We start from the raw sequence: 16,020 nt of genomic DNA, 5'->3' as shown, positions 1-16,020 counted from the left end.
GTGTGATGTCACGGGACGCAGAAGGTGAATTTAAGCTTACTTCTCAATAACTTTTCTTCTGCTGTGACAATTTCTACTTATCCCCACCGACTCCCAGGGCGTTTGTGCCGGGCTGTGTGAACACCAGCCTTGCCCCTCACCGGGACAGATGGCCATGCCAGTTACGTGAATGGTTTGCAAGAGCAAAGCTGAGACCCACACATAGTTCCTCCCCTCAGACCCAGTTCACTGAACTCCTTTGTCTGGTGACCTTTCCACAATGAAGTCATGTGTACAACCGGAGATTAAAGAGTAAAATGCAGTCTTTAAGTTTGTAAAGTCATCACCCCTGCCCCTTCCGCTGTCAGTGCTTTCTCAGGGAGCATTGTTTCTCTTGTATCACTTGCAGACATAGCTCCAGAAACATTTGCAACCCTGTGATACCAAATGGAGTTTTGAGGTGTCTGTTTTATTACTTGTTTGTGAGGTGCAGGGCTGATGCTCACATTTGTAAGCAAGAAGTGCAAATAGGAACAGATTGTTTTGCTTCTTTGCATCTAATCCCTCTAAACTCCTCAGGTTCCTTGCATGCAGGGTGTTTGGCTAATATGTGGTCAATCCTGCCCTACAATACATGAAATAAGGTGACAAAGTGAGTATTTTCCTTTTATATTGAATCAAACATACATACATATAGCCACTATTATAGTATGAACAATGAAACAATGAAAAAATTGCCTGGAACAACAAATTCTGCAGCAATTGCTGTTGCCCATTTCTGATCCCTCTGTGGCTCAGAATGCTTTTACTAGAGCAAGAATGATTTTAATAGACAAGATTTTTAGGGGTGTCAACGAACTTTCACAAATAAATTCTGCATGCTCTCTGAAAATCTGACTGCTGCAGACAAGATGCTGCTTCTCCTGCTCTACAGGAAAAAATGGATCATTTTGGTCTTGAAAGATTTAAGGATTTTCTTCTGAATCCCACTTTCCACCAGAGAAAACAGTACAAAATTCCCTGTCTAAATTACTGGTGGATCTTTCCTTACACAAGCCAACAGAAAGGGTTTTGTTATCAAGGTAAGTGGCTTCCTTGCCACTGCTTCTCTTCCTTGAAACATATCATTGTCTTACTCTTAAAACTCCAGCACATTTTTTCAATATCAGCTGCTGCATTTCAAAGTAGTGATTTTTTTGCTGGTGTGCTTTTTAAAAAACTGTTTTAAAGTCCTTATAAGCCTGCTGTTCTGATGGGAACGAGCTCTCTGGTTCAGCAACGTGCTGTCTGTGTGTTTAGGAAAGCTCAGTCATGTGATTTCAGGATTTGAAGTTTTTGCTCTGCTCTGCTTTTACTCTGTGTCCAAGCTCTAATTCCTTTCTATAGGCACCCCCTCTCCATGCATAGCTGAAGCAAAGCCAGAGCTTTGATTTTACTGAAGGCTTAAGTCCACTTAGTTTGCTGAGAATTATTGAGTGAGGGTGCTGCACTCGCACTCTCCCTGCCAAGAACACCCCTGGAGAGAGCAACAAACAGAAAAAAACCCGGTGTCCCAGCATGAGGAACCACGTGCTACCTGTCTGCATGCTTGACCCAGCACAGAAGCAGCCAGAGCAGGCTTTGCTCAGCACTGCTGCCTGCCAGGTCTGGGCTACTGCAGGGTGAGAGAGCATTCTGTGAAACTGAGGTCAGCCAAATATTAGTGCAGATCAATGCTTCTGCATTTTTTGGCTGTGTTAAGGTAAATTTCTACTCTCTGGTAGTAAAAACAATGAATAAATACATTTTTCAGAGCTTCTGAAGAGAGAGATGGGTGATTTTGCTAGTCAGATTGCTAACATTAATGCTGCACCAGGGACGTGCTGAAAGGCTGCTATGGCTACCTGAGCACAGGTGTCAGAAAGGGTAAGGGAGCATCAAACCACAGCAGCTGCAGCTCCTTTCCCAGTGATCATAATCTGGTGTGGACTGGCTACATCTGAGTGTCCCACACAGCTCAGGACAGGGAGCTGGTTTGCTGCCCAACAAAGCAAAAGGAGGTTGGGTTGTCTAGAGGTGGGACCCCAGCTGAGTCACAAATGTTATACTTATGGTGCAATTTAGGGCACAGGTGGGAGAGAAAATGGTAATTGGAATCAGCTGTTGTATCTCCACAGAACAAGTGCTCATTTTCTTTTGAGGAGAGTGGGAGCAAGGAGTTTTTCTATAGCAAGGGAGTTTGCTTAGGATTGTTTGAATTTTTTTTTCTACTTTTTTTCACAATTTGAGTGGACAGACTGGAAAAAAGCAGGTAAATTTATCAGAACTTAAGCGAAGCATTAGTCCTTGTTGGTAGGATCAGTCCTTAGATATGGGGATCGCACGATGAATTCATAATTAGCTTAGACTAACAACAAAAAAGTATTATTGTGTGGTGTGGGGTCCAGTCTTTGGGAGAAGGAAAGGGTGGCATAGATCCCTGTAAGGAATCTGTGGTTTACTTAGGTATGGGTGATCATATCTGTGTATGAATTCTGAGTTTTTCTGGCTTCCTTAATTATAAAAACTCTTCAAATCTTTCTTATAACTCAAGCTGCAACCTACTGTTTTAATGACAGTGATTAAAACAGATCAGTGCCTGCAGCACCCTTGCCTTGTGGTTTTGGTTTTTGGGATTTGTTTGGGGTTTTGTTTTTGGTAGAGGTCTGTATAAAAATATTTTGGTCTGAGTTTGGATAAGAGTGCTCAGACAGCCCCAGGGCTGATATGAGGGCAGCTTGATGTTAGCTGTCCCTCAGTGCTCTGGCTCCTACCCCGCATGTAGAGCCAGTGCACTGCTGTGCTTTTCTTGTGTGACAGCCTGTGCATGTACACACCACTTATGCTCCCAGTCACAAAGCCTAATGTGCTGGGAAACAAAATAAGTGAAGATGTTTTCATCCTCAAAACATACCCCAAACCTCAATATTGTTGTGAGAATCTGATGGTATCTCTGTTTGGCAGAAAAGAAGTTGAGAATGAGCCGGGCACTGACTACCTGGCGTGCTGCTGCGATGGGAGGCTGCACTAGAGCTGTTCAGAAGGTCAGTTCCACACTCCTTTCTCCTGTTTGTGTAGTTCCTGTGTAAAATGGTAGTTTTAAAAGAGATGATAGAATAAATTCTCTTACCCTGAGGTGCTCAGATACCACCCTAAGGTGATGAGATAAATACTGTTGCAAAGTTAAAATGAGTCTCTCCAGTGTAACTCCATTACTCTTCATTTAAAAGATAAATATACCGTCATTGTCAGATCAGATATTCCCCTTTGTCAGTGTTTCATGGCTCACTTCCTAGGTCTAGATAGATTGATGATAGCTGTTTAATATTCTTTCCTTCATAACCACCAATTTGAGAGTTGCCAACTCTCATGATGGCTGCTGTTTTTCTTAAAGCATCAGCCTGATGTACATTAGCCACACAAGAATCAGAGCTTGCTTTCTCTTTTTTTCAAATTAATAGTTGTAAAGAAAGCTTGAAAAGGGGAATCTAAACATCTAATGCTGGAGGCAAATAAGCACATGACAATACTATTTTCAAGCTAATCTCATGATTTAAGAAAGGGGTAATAGGTTCATTCATGGTTTTTGAACAATGTCAAAGGGAAGGATTTGATTTTTGACCCTTAGCTCCAAAATCCAAATGCTCTTACTGGGAATATCTCTGAAGACCACTGGAAGATACAACTCAACTGCAATCCCTGGTGACAACCAGGAAAGGTGCTGAGCTGAGGAATGTTTTGTGGTAGCTGATGCAGGCTGGTGTCAAATTTATTCTACGTCTCCCCTTGCCTTTGTGTTCTGACCTTACACATGTGACAAATACTTTTTGTTGAATCTAAGCTGTGGAGTTGTGAACACTGTATGTTTTTAGGTGGTCCATAATTAGACTACTGTGTTAATTATGTGTGAGCTAAATGCAGGGAACTTCCAGCTTTGCAGTAGTGCTGTCTGCCTGCGCTCAGAAGAATGTGAGCAACGAGGATATTTTTGGCATGTGGCCCATGGAAGCATTCAGATGATGTGATCAAGGGGAGGTGGGTGAGGGTGGGGAGCTGTTGAGACTGCTCTTCTGTGGGGATTGCAGTTGTGGAATATTTTTCATGTATGCTGTGGAGTACAGGCATCACCTGTGGCAGTGTGGCTCACAGCCAGATAAAGATGTATCTTATGGGTACCCACCATGTCAGAAAGCTAAAAATTCCTTAGCAGAATGTTTTTGCTCCGTGATTCTCAAGTGAATTCAAGTTCAAGGGAATGCCTGCTTAAAGGAGGGTGTACTATTTTTAGCTGAAGAAAATTGAATCTCTTCATTTTGGTGCCTGGGGATTTCTATTTCCCAGCAATTCAAGTGTACAAAATTATACCTTCCATCTTGAGGCCCAAAGACCTCCATCACTTCATCTGCTGCCTATGTGGTAAAGTTCTACAGCAGTTCTCATGGTCTTACCTTGCTCACCAGGTGGTTTGTTCATCCATTTAGGACATGGAAGAAATCTCTCAAACCGAAAATGAAACATGTCTCAGATTAAATATTTTTGAGATTTAAGTTAGAACTTCTCCAGTGTTATTTGAGTGCTCCTCCATGTTAACTGCTTTCCTTTGGTTACAAGTTCTCATTAAGACAATTGAAATTATTGTGAATGTCAATGGTTGTGGTAAAACTGATGATGGTTAACTAGCTTGATCACAACAGAAAATCTTGCCACAAAGACTTCCTACGCTTATATATAATTACCTACGTGTACCAAGAGAGTAGGGCTATTGCTAGCCAGTAATAATTCTGCAGAGAAGATTCTTTATATAGCTCTTTTTTTGTGTCTCAATAGTGCCTTCAGAACATGTTAAGGCTGTGAAGCTCAAAAGATTGCAGACAGTCTAAAAAGATTTCAAATAGAGCCAGCCTGCTTCAAGCACCTAAGTCAGGTGTTTGAATGCAGGATGGCCAAAGCATGGAGTAAAATGATGAGGCTTGTGAGGGACATCCTATGGATAATAGTAATATTGCACCATGATCACTTCAGGTTGCTTTGTTCCATCCCTCCAGGGGTTTATGAGTAGCCCAAATACACATTCACTTCTATTTCTACACTGTTATGCCAGGGGTCAGGTAAATACACCACAACACATTAATGGGAGTAGATACTGGCAATGAGTGAGTCGTGGATTTCTTTGCGAACACCTTGGGTGGGTTTTTCCTTGATTGATGTTTTGCTTTCCTCCCCTCCCTCAACTATTCAAAGCTTTGTTTCTGTGGACTAAAGAGAAACAGAGTAGAAAACACCTTCCTTGCCTGCAATTTTTAAGCTTCTGTTTTCTGTTTTCAACCAGTTGATGTGCTTGTACATGCACTGGAGTATAAGCTTGTTTTTTCCACTCTTGGAAGCCAAAGTCGGCTCTGAAATTTTTTACTTCAATTCTTGCTGTGGCTTGGCTTCATCTGCTACCTGCTGTCCTTTCAGTGTACATCTCTTGAAGCATTTTGGAGAACAAGATGTGTGTTGAAGCTGTGTCTCACAGCCTCTGTGGTCTCAGTGCATCTGCTAGGTTTGTTGAAGTTTTGCTGGTTTTGGTTTACATTGCATTTCTAATGAAACAGTCTAACTGCTCTGGCAACTTTCAGCTGACCTTGAATTTGCAAGTACTTAGGAATTTATATTCTACATATATAAAATAGAAATTATTATTCTTATGATTAAAAAAAATATTCTTATGGTTATTGCCTGCAAGTCCTGTAATCTCAGTGATATCTCAGGAGATAAAATAAACTCTCAGTACATAAGTGTCTGTATAAACAACATCAAATCATGTTTTCTGCAACGCAATTGCTTCTTTTCATGTATTTCTATAACTGAACAAGCATTAGAAAAATAATTATTATTGACATACTAGGAAAAGGACACATTCAGTTTTATCTTATAGGCTACCAAGTTGTTTCACCAGGTAACATCAGCACGTACAAACATTATTTACAATGTAATAGATGTTGTTGATTTGAGGATGTTTGTTTCAGAAATGGATTGCTACAAGGCAGTGTGTTGCAAAATTCTACTTGCGTGTGTTGGGTTATGTTACTGTGCATCAGTCTAGAGGAGACTTCTTTGATTTTAAAATACCTTCAGTTTTTGGTGCAGATGTTCATGTAAGTTTTTTCTTCTTCCCTTCACTCCTGTGTAGCCTTAGGGGTGACACTGACAGGGAAAAAATCAGCTTGGTTGCTTTTTGGATGTGCTTTTGCAGAGGAGGAGAAAATAAGAGTGGAGAGTTTTCTCAGGGCAGAGGCCTTTGTTGCAACCTGGCTGGACAGCAGAGCATCAGCCTGTTCTGCAATGAAGGGGTTGTTTGGGGCATCAAATGGAAGAGAGCAACCTTCTGGTAAAGCATAAAAGAACAGCTGTATGCAAAAAAGGTGGTCCAGATAGAACCTTTGAACGTGGAGCTTATGAAAACAGGCTGAAATTCAGCTGGAACTTCTTGGTAAATCAGTTCTCTCAATGTAAGAGAGAACATATGCAGAATACAAGTTCTGCATATGTGTACATGCCTGCTTTTTCTCTGGTAATAGTGTAATTTTTATATGAGGACAAAGGAACGAAATAAATTCTGTGCTTCTGCAGAGGAGATGACAGAGCTATTACTGCTCAAACTGAGCAGTGCAGACAACTAAAAGATAGAATTATTGCAATCTTTGAGAGTGTGTCGCTTTAGAGAGCTTTGGTGCAGCCCCCCTCTGCTTCCTCATGAGATATCACCAGAAATGCAGTTTGTGTTTTGTCAAAGGACTGAGTGTCTCTAAAGCTGACATAAACTTCTGTGGAGTTACTACTGATTCCTTCAAATGCTAGCTTTAAAAAGCTCCACTGTGAAATGGAGAATATTTAAAACCTCACACATTTAATAGTTATTCTGTCATTGCTGTATATGCTGGAACATAATGTTTTCAATTTTGTAAGGCAACTTTTAAGTTTCTATCAGACCTTAAAAAATGAACATATTGATGCCTTAATTGCTAGCACAGAATATATAGATAATACTGTATCTTTCACAAGAATCATACTCTGCTGACAGAAGAACTGATGTGCTAGAGCTGAAACTTTTTCCCTCAGGATACAACAATTATTATATCCTTCTGTTGCTAAAACGGAAATCTCATATTCTCACATATCATGAAATCTAAAAGCTTCTAGGTTATGCATCTGTTCCCTGGCCACTAGAAACATCATTTCATTGTAGTAATTTGTCACTGATAAACATAATCAACGGCCATGGAAACAATGTGCACAGTACATGCAAGTTTATATAACTTCTTTCATTGAGCATTTTTCTTGCAAGCAGGGGATGGAAAGGGCAGCCAGGTCTCCTGCTGGTGTCCTCTTTCTGCTATCCAAGAAAGCTGTTTCACTACTGACTAGTTTACTTATAGTAAGTTTTTACTAACAACTATGACTTACCTTCCTGGATGATTTTTGGATGTTCCCATCCATTGCCAAAGATTTCTCAGCTAGAGTTTTCCTGAATGAACAGCTGATTCAGCATAACAGGCTGAAAACCACCAGCTGGGATTAAAAAATAGTGGGAATATAAGCAAATCAACTAGAAATTGAACACACTGTTGTTACTCTGTTAGTAACAGCTACACAATGGTGAATCCAATGGACCTACTTTCAGATACTTTGGCTCTTACCCGTTATGCCCACCTTTGACCCTCTTCACTTTCAGTTTGAATGAAAACAGCTGGCTCAGAGGTTTTTGTAAATGTCAAGCTAATGTTTTGCTTTCTTAAGTCTGTTGCTGATGGATTTCACCTGCACGCTGAGAAATACGTAGTTAAATTGAGTGGGTTTTCTCCACCAATTCTTCCCATTTTTTTCCATTATCCTGAAGAGGAGCAGTCATGAGACCTTCAGGTTTGTGGACTGTCTCCACACTTTCAGCTGGAAATACATCTTGATTTTTTTAGAGTTTGACAAACTTGGGCTGGGTTAATACTGTGTGAAGCCTCTCATTGTACTTTTTCTGGTGTTTATGCCCACTGAAGCCAAGTCAAAATCACTTGGGACAAAGAATGGCTTTAGATGGGCTCTTGGATTTTCATGTGAACTGGTCTTGGAACCAGAACTGGTCATTTTCTAGTTAGAGCAAATGGATTTTTTTTATCTTTGCTGGTTTTTTTTTTTTTCCCCAAATTCTGTCAGATGCTTATTTTTATTCTGTGGCAGCTGTGGCAGAGGGGTGTATTTATGTCCTGTCTAATGAGTTGATGCTCTCTGTGAGATACCTATCACAATCTGTAAACTTTAAGACAGGACAAACAATTGGTAATAGAGGACTTAAGGCTTTTAAAATCTCTTATTGAAAACAGTTTTTTCCAAGTACTTTCTAATTTAAATATTCTTTCAATGTTGAAGTAATAAAGAAAATTATGCAAACATAAACAGACTTTAAAAATATTCCATTAATTCATCCCTGAGATAATGAATACTGAATCTGCTTAATGGGATTTTCTGCTGTCCAAGAATTTAAAAATGTTATAAACACCAGTCTGGTTCCATAATTGTGAGTATTTGACCTTTGGATGCTCAAGAGTATCCTCAGTTTTCCCCCTGCTGCTCTGAAATAGGTCCTGCTATGGCTGCTAGCCTCACAGAGTGTTTTGGTTACTCGAAGGTTCCAATTTTGATGAAGATAACTAATGTTTCAAAAACTGAGTTGTGCATTTAAGTTATTCTCATTATTTGAGGTGTTTTGATATTTTTTTAAATAATCTGTTTCTACTCTCAACCCTGTTTGGAGCAAAACAACACTATGGATAGGACCTTGATTGCAGCAGAAAATTGTTCTTGTGAGCTGTTAGCATCTGTTAGAGCCATGAGGCCATTTCTGTGCAAATCAGCTTACTGCTGTGAAGTTGTGCCAATTCTGACCAAACCGCAAAGGGATTATTAAATATTCTAAAAGGTTTCAGTGAATTCCTACATCCCTCTCTACCATGCTCCCAGCTTCCCAGGTTCTAAATGTTAAAAGCCAGCCACAGGTCAGATCCAGTAGCTCGAAAATACTTTGGCAGTCCTCTTGGAGCAGATGTAGAGCTTAGGGAAGAGAGAGTACTGTTGCAAACTTGCACAAAAATGCTCTTGTGTTTGACTTCCAGCATAACTTAGAACACTTCCCCCTCTCTCCCTGCTCCCACATCCCCCACTTTGTTAAAGCTCTGCATTTGAGAGTATTACAGATTTTTCTGTCTTAACTAAAAAATATAGAAATCTGCCTGTGTCTGCACCCAGATCTGGGACCAAGCAGCCTGTCACTCTTGGCTCATGGAAATACAAATCCCAGTGTCTGGAAAATCCAGATCTAAATACAGCCCTAAAGACCTATCAGTGCAGGATCCAGGGCACTGGAGTGATGTGAGGAGAGGGAGAAAAAAATGTTATTCCGTAGCTGTTAAAAACGAATGGAAAATTCTGTGGAAGGAATTAAAAAAACCTCAGACAATACTCTTACTAAGGTATTTCCTGAACCCACACTGAAACAAAATAGTTTAAAGCTTAGTCTGTCAGCCTTCTTGCGCTGGCAGGACTGTGGAGAGAGCAAAGTAAATCCATATGCTTAGAATCTATAAGGAGCAAGCAGAGCTACAAAAAAACCCCATGTTGTGTCCACTTTCACTCATCCACTCACTGACTTGGTATCTTTCTGGTGTTTGACTTTTGACTTTTAGTAAGAGAATGGTGCCTCTTACTGTTTCTGATACAGAACAAGAGGATCCATTGGTGTGTTTGGATTTGCATAGCCCATTGTAGCAAGTCAACCCTCTCTGCATGCAGGCTTATCTCTGGTTAGTGCTGGTCTTACACCCTGTAAATGCCTCTCTTGGGCTGCAGCTCCATGGTTATGGCGTGTTTTGCTTGGGCAGTATATTTAGTAAATTGTGTAGTCAAATGATTATGTTAGACTGAGTGGTTGACATCTAGTACACAAATAATTATGACACTAAACTTACTATGTATGAGCTGGAGCCATAGCTGATTCCAGTGACAGATGGAAAACTCCACTGAACCTTTTATTGGCCATATGCCATTTCTGAGTGTTGGCCAACAACAAGATTTGTTGCTAATATATAATGATTTAAACAGTAAAAAGAGCAGCTGCACTTTGATATTTGGTGCCTTTACTACAGGTTTTCCTGGAGCTTTTGAATATCTACTGCTGCTATCTAATGCAAAGCTGTCACTTCTAGTCTGTGAGAAGAGACTTTATCTTCCCAGCATTATCTGTGGTAGAATTTTATATTTTGATACTTGTAACTAAAGCTCTCCTCTGCCTTTTATTGCATTATTAAGTTGACAGCATAAAAATCTCCTGCAATGTGGGACTGGAATGGCTTGTAGGAAACTGGCTCTGTTGTGTAGTACTGCAACACAGCTTCTTCCAGGCTGTCAGTAAGTCTTTAGTTTTATGGCCTGTTTGAGGACTGAGGAAGCAGCATTCCTCCAGCTGTTCAGAGAAGACAACTTTTCAAAGCGTGGTTCACTGAGAGGAACTGCATGTCCTGTTCATTGTATTGCTGGGACAGTGCTTCCAAACGTGTGTGTGGATATAAACTGCAACAGTTACCTATGCAGAACATGTTATAGCCTTCCTAATATTGCTAGTGGAGCAGGAAACCTGCTGCCATACCATGTTTTGACCTTTATTTTTTCTTAAAGAGGATTTAACTGCATTGTCCTTTGTCAGTCTGCTCATTCCAGTATTCATCTAGAGAAAACCAAGACTGAAATCTGGAAAATAGAACTGTTCTGGCATTTGGCCCAGCAGCAAAAAGCATGGTAAGTGAGGCACGTGGCAAGGAAGTGTATTCCAATAGGACTTATATATTTTTTTTTTTTTTTTGTGAAAAAAGAACACTTTATTTTACAAAATTTTAATTATGAAAGCTTGAATACAAATAAAATTGGCTAAACATTTAAACATCCTGAGCATCATCAATCTGCACTGAGAAGCACTCCAGGGTTTCTAGGATGTGTTTGGCTGATCCTGTGGGTAAGGTAGAAATCATCATGTTGCTTCTGTGACAAGAGAGGCATGAAGTGGTCATTACATTAAGTGATTTTCATCGTTTAAGGCAAGCAGGTAGGGAAGAGGGTAGTTTGCACTGTATGCTTCTTTCATCTCCTTGGAAATCAGTGAGAAATGAGATTAATGTTTCTGATGGGCCATATAGAGAGAGTTACACATCTGTGTGCCTCTGACCCCAGTTTTTTTCCTGACCAGCCCATGAGATTTACTATGGCTTGGGCTGGCATGAGGACGATATTTCACATGGGCTGGCTGTACCTGAGCTCTGCTCTGCATGGCTGGGCTGCCTCTGGCTCTCAAGCCTGGTTGCTGATGTTCTGTTATGATGCTGCCTGTAGTGCTGATATGCTCTTGCATGTGTCAGACTCTCTCTCTCATCTCCCTGGCTGCTTTGCCTTTTGTAGCTGGAGCAGTTTTGCCTATAGGATTTATCTATGCAAAGCCTAGAATGTTAATTTATTTCTTCACCCAATAGTAAAAAATAAGGGCCTTCCTGCATTTACTGCTGCTTTGACCATTCTTTATGGTGTTTCTTGCCAGCTGACTCCAGGTCTGACAGGTTGGATTGGATGCTGACAGCTGCATCCTCTGAAAAAGTCGATGTATTAGCCCTGCCCCTCCCTTTCTTCAATGGACCAATGTGTTTGTTTACTTATTTATCTTGTATCTCTTCCCTTAGCCCTCGGAAAAGCAAGTAACTGCTGGCTGTAGGCAGATTGTCTGTTCACAGCTAATGGCTTCTCTCTTGTGGTTTGAATGTTTGTTGGGTTGCTCCTTTCTAGCGCATAGTTTTTCTTTCCTGTCAGATTCCTCCTACACTCCTCTTTGGTCTTGCCTACAAAAACCTGTCTCGAGCAGTCAAACTGAGCTATGCAAAATGTTCATAAAGTGATACAGCCATTTCCCACTTTGTCATGTCTTTTGAAGCATTGGACCCATGTGAAACCCACATCACCCATAGAGATAGAAAACAGCGTCATTTTTATGTGTACCGGAATTGAGAAACAATAGAGAGATCTAATTCTGAAAGAGGTTTATAGTGGCTGTGTTATCAATCTGAAATGGTGCCTACTGGGGAATAATTTTTGAGTGATGTGGTTGCCCTTGTGTATCATCTCTGAGCTGTTAGAATCAGTGTCCCATACATGTTTTTACCCTGCACAGCTAGTGCCTGACACCCCAAGGATCTGTGCAACAGAGGCCGAACCCTTTTTCATGTCTGTGTTTTTACACATTTTTGATGCTACCTTATTTGCTTCTTTTGGATTGGGATTTTTTTTTGTGTTTGTTTGTTGTTGGGTTTTTTATTTTCCAGAGTTAAGAGAATCTCTTATCCAGGTGTTTGTGGTTGGGTGCAAATTGTTGAAAATAAAGCACTTTTGCATTCCTTATGTTGTGCAATTCTCTAACACCCATTAATGTTACCAGCTACATCACCTGCCGTCTTCATAATATTTGTTGGCTTCAATATGTGTTAGTTTAAAAACAAGTTAAATGAGGTAGTATCATTTGCTATAAGGAAATATATACCAGCTTACACCTTGGGAGTTTAAAGGCTAGAGCTATTTTTCAGATAAGTTATGTCCACATATATTATCCAAAGCTGAGGGAGAAAAGGGTAATTCTAAAAGCTGTTGGGAAGATTGGTGAAGGTTGTTTCTCCCCTCCCCAAGTTGTCATTATGTACTTCCCATTGATGTTTATAGGCAGTTGTGTGTGCAGTCAGTCAGGAAAGATTCAGATAACAGAAAATGATTATGGTAGCAATAAAGCTCTACAGTTTACTTTCCCCCCCTCAATAAATTGGTTCTTACTTCATATAAAAAATGAAATTATTTTTCTGTCTGACAGGTGTACTGTGGGTAGTGTTTAGCCATGGTTAGCAACATTTCCTTGTGATGTTATTTCATAGCAAGACCAGTGATTTACAAGTTCAAGATAAGAGTCCTTGGCACCATCACTGCAGTGTTTGAAGCAATTAAAAATGTGATGATTCTTGAGGTGACACATACAAAAGTGAAAACTCTTCACTAGAAAGCAGGACTTGCTGGTGTCAGCTGGTTATTAGTATTTGTTGTCTTAAAAGCCCGAGGTTATTGCAATCTTGTCTGGTTTAAAGTAGCAAGCTCTGTGTGATGGGCACGACATGCTTGGCTGAGTGCTGTGGCTGCAATTTCTGTTCAGCTGGTACTCACACAGAATGAGCCTGTTAAGATCTTCAGCCAGATCTGGTTGAGCAGTCATGCCAAGCATGTCTTTAAAATCCAGGGGTGGGAGTAGAGACTTCCAACAGCTAAAGCAACAGTGTATGGTGACTTTTTCTGTAACTGTTATTAGTGTACTTGGATTTTTGTAAGATGGGAATAGTTTTCTGTATTGAAGATGTGTGATAACTTGGAGGGGGATGAAAACTACTTCCTACTGCTCTTTGTGGCTGTTCTACATCCAGTGTGATTTCTAGGGTTTGTGCTATTAGTGGCTTTCACTTGGCAGTTGAATGGTGGGAAGTGGGTCTCTGAAGCAGTGCTGTGTCGTAGCTACTTGGGGTTTGCTCCAGGCACAGGTGGATTATTTTGTTTACTCCTGAGCAGTTTGGTTTCTCCTTTGCCTTTCAGTAGCTCAGCACCATTTCCTTGTGTGTTTTGTCCCACAAGTGCTGCACGGATCTGTGCTGTGTGTCTGTCTGTCTGCAGGTGGATACTTCACAGCTGTCTGGAAACCTTGACCCTGCAAAGCACAGAAGGCAGTGTGCACATTGCTGCCTCTGCTAGTGCTGGCAGGATGAGTTTAGCAAGTTCCTCCCATATCTATGGCCTTTAAGACGAGGTCAATGTCAATGTTCTGTGTAGGAGTAAAACAATCATAACGTTCTAAAGATTAGTGTTACTTGAGAAGAAATTTTCTTGATTGTGCTGTACATGGCAAACAGAACAGGACCAAGTGATCAAGTGTTCTCTAATGGCTGAGACAGGAGATGGCATCTGTTTCAGTCCATGTGGATTTATTAATGGACTGACCCTGTCTCCCTAGAGCTTGCTTCTGTCACATGCTGCCTCAGATACTTAATTATTCAAATTTTTAGGGAAAAACTTATGTTCTTAGTTCCATACCAGTACTGATGATAGCTGTATCCATACAGACACAGACAAAAAAAAAATAAATCAGGTCATTCATGCACTTGAATATCTTACTTTGATTTTCTCTTGTTGCAGTGAATATGAAATATAATTATAATATTGAATGAGAGAAAATTTTACAAACCAAATCCTGGTGATCTTCTAGTTCCTAACATCAAAGCTGTCAAGAAAAATCCAGATGCTTTGGAGTCATATCCAAGTGCAGACGAACCTTAGGTGCAAGAGGAGTGGCTATTATTCAGCAGCAGTTCTTATCAACATTTCTAATTATTCTGCCTCTAACTGAAGTGATAGGTCCTGTGTGTTTGCAGCTGATTTTGTATCAAGTTCCAAAGGAACATAATCTACTCTAGTAATAAAATACTTAAGTTGCTACCAATTTACCTATGTGTGTAAATGATGTTTACTACCATAATACCCTGTTTGAGATAGAAACAGTCATGGTTAGATACTCTAAATATTTTGCTCTCAGAGAATTAACTTGGTTGAGTAGACTGTAAGGTTGTCATGTTTTTCTGAGGTTTCTGTCTGCTTCAGGTATATCTCTACCATTATATACCCAAATATGCAGTGAGGACATTTGGTAAATTTAAGAGCTCTCCGAAAGCAAATGTTCCATCACAGCTAATGTTCTCCTCCTGCTGGTTACAACACCTCAGGATATCAAAATGAATGGCAAAAATGGAAGCAAAACAGCATTTATTTGACCACTAGTGTGAAGCATCAATGTGAAATAAATTAGAACTTGTGCCTGCTTAAGACTTTTCTTTATATTTTTGATTTGTATAATTTTATGATCTCTTTCCTCTGTTGACCTTGAAAGCACTGGTTATTTATTAGCATAATATGATTACATTCCTTTCTGCAGGGTTTAAGATGAAAATTGAAACCTCACAGTAATTTGACTAAAAGCTGCTAGAGCATTCAGCCAGCTGTCGAAATTTTAAGAGAAACCATATTAAGCAAAACCAAGCTGTAGCTGTCTAACTGATATCTAAACACAGTCAGCATAGCTACCTGGGCAGGAGGCACTTTGGCTGGCTTTAATTTGCTGGCTACAGATATGAAATATTAGCAAAATGCAATTTGGCGACAGCTTACACACTGTGGGCCGTGGACTCTTCTCAGTCCACATGTGCAGCTTGTATTATAGCCAAATTAGATGCATTTATAATTGATTCTCTCCCTCCCTCTCTCTCACACATTCTGTTCTGTGCAATCTGTATTTGTGACTTAGATGGACCAGGGCTTTGTTAATTATGTGTCCAGGAAAGCATTGCTTGCTATCATCTTATTGATTCTTCAGTGATATAAGTGGCTAAGAACTGATTAAAAACTCATGGCAGAAATAGCAGCAGCAGTAATCTTACCTAAAATGTGACCATAGTTTGTTTAAATGGTGGGTTATATCTTTGGAAAAAAAATTCCACTTTGAATGTGGATGACTAAGTGTTGCTAATTCCCATTTGACCAGCACAGTGGATACGTGCCAGAACTTGCTTAATACCCTTTCTTGGTCCTAAAGGTAATTAATTTGTTAATGCAGAAGCAGTCATTAGTACTGGTAAGTAACTGTTTTGCTTTATTTTGCTTTATTTTTTTTCTTGTAATAGAAGTTGTAATGGCTGTTGATATCTTTAAATCTATCAAAACCATAATATTCTCAGAATCTGGCTTTGAAAGTATGTGCAGTCTTGGTGAGTTGCATATTACAGAATTATCTTGTTTTGTTTCTGTTGCCTGTGGAATGTGAATTAATATTTACAGTACAATAAGGACAAGTTTCTTCTTTTTTAAGGTTGGACAAAA

The sequence above is a fragment of the Passer montanus genome, unplaced genomic scaffold (genome assembly GCF_014805655.1).
Source record: "Passer montanus isolate IOZ18808 unplaced genomic scaffold, ASM1480565v1 scaffold5, whole genome shotgun sequence".
In the NCBI taxonomy this organism is placed as follows: Eukaryota; Metazoa; Chordata; class Aves; order Passeriformes; family Passeridae; genus Passer; species Passer montanus.
The sequence above is the reverse complement of the archived record's forward strand: the minus strand, read 5'-3'. Positions refer to the sequence as shown.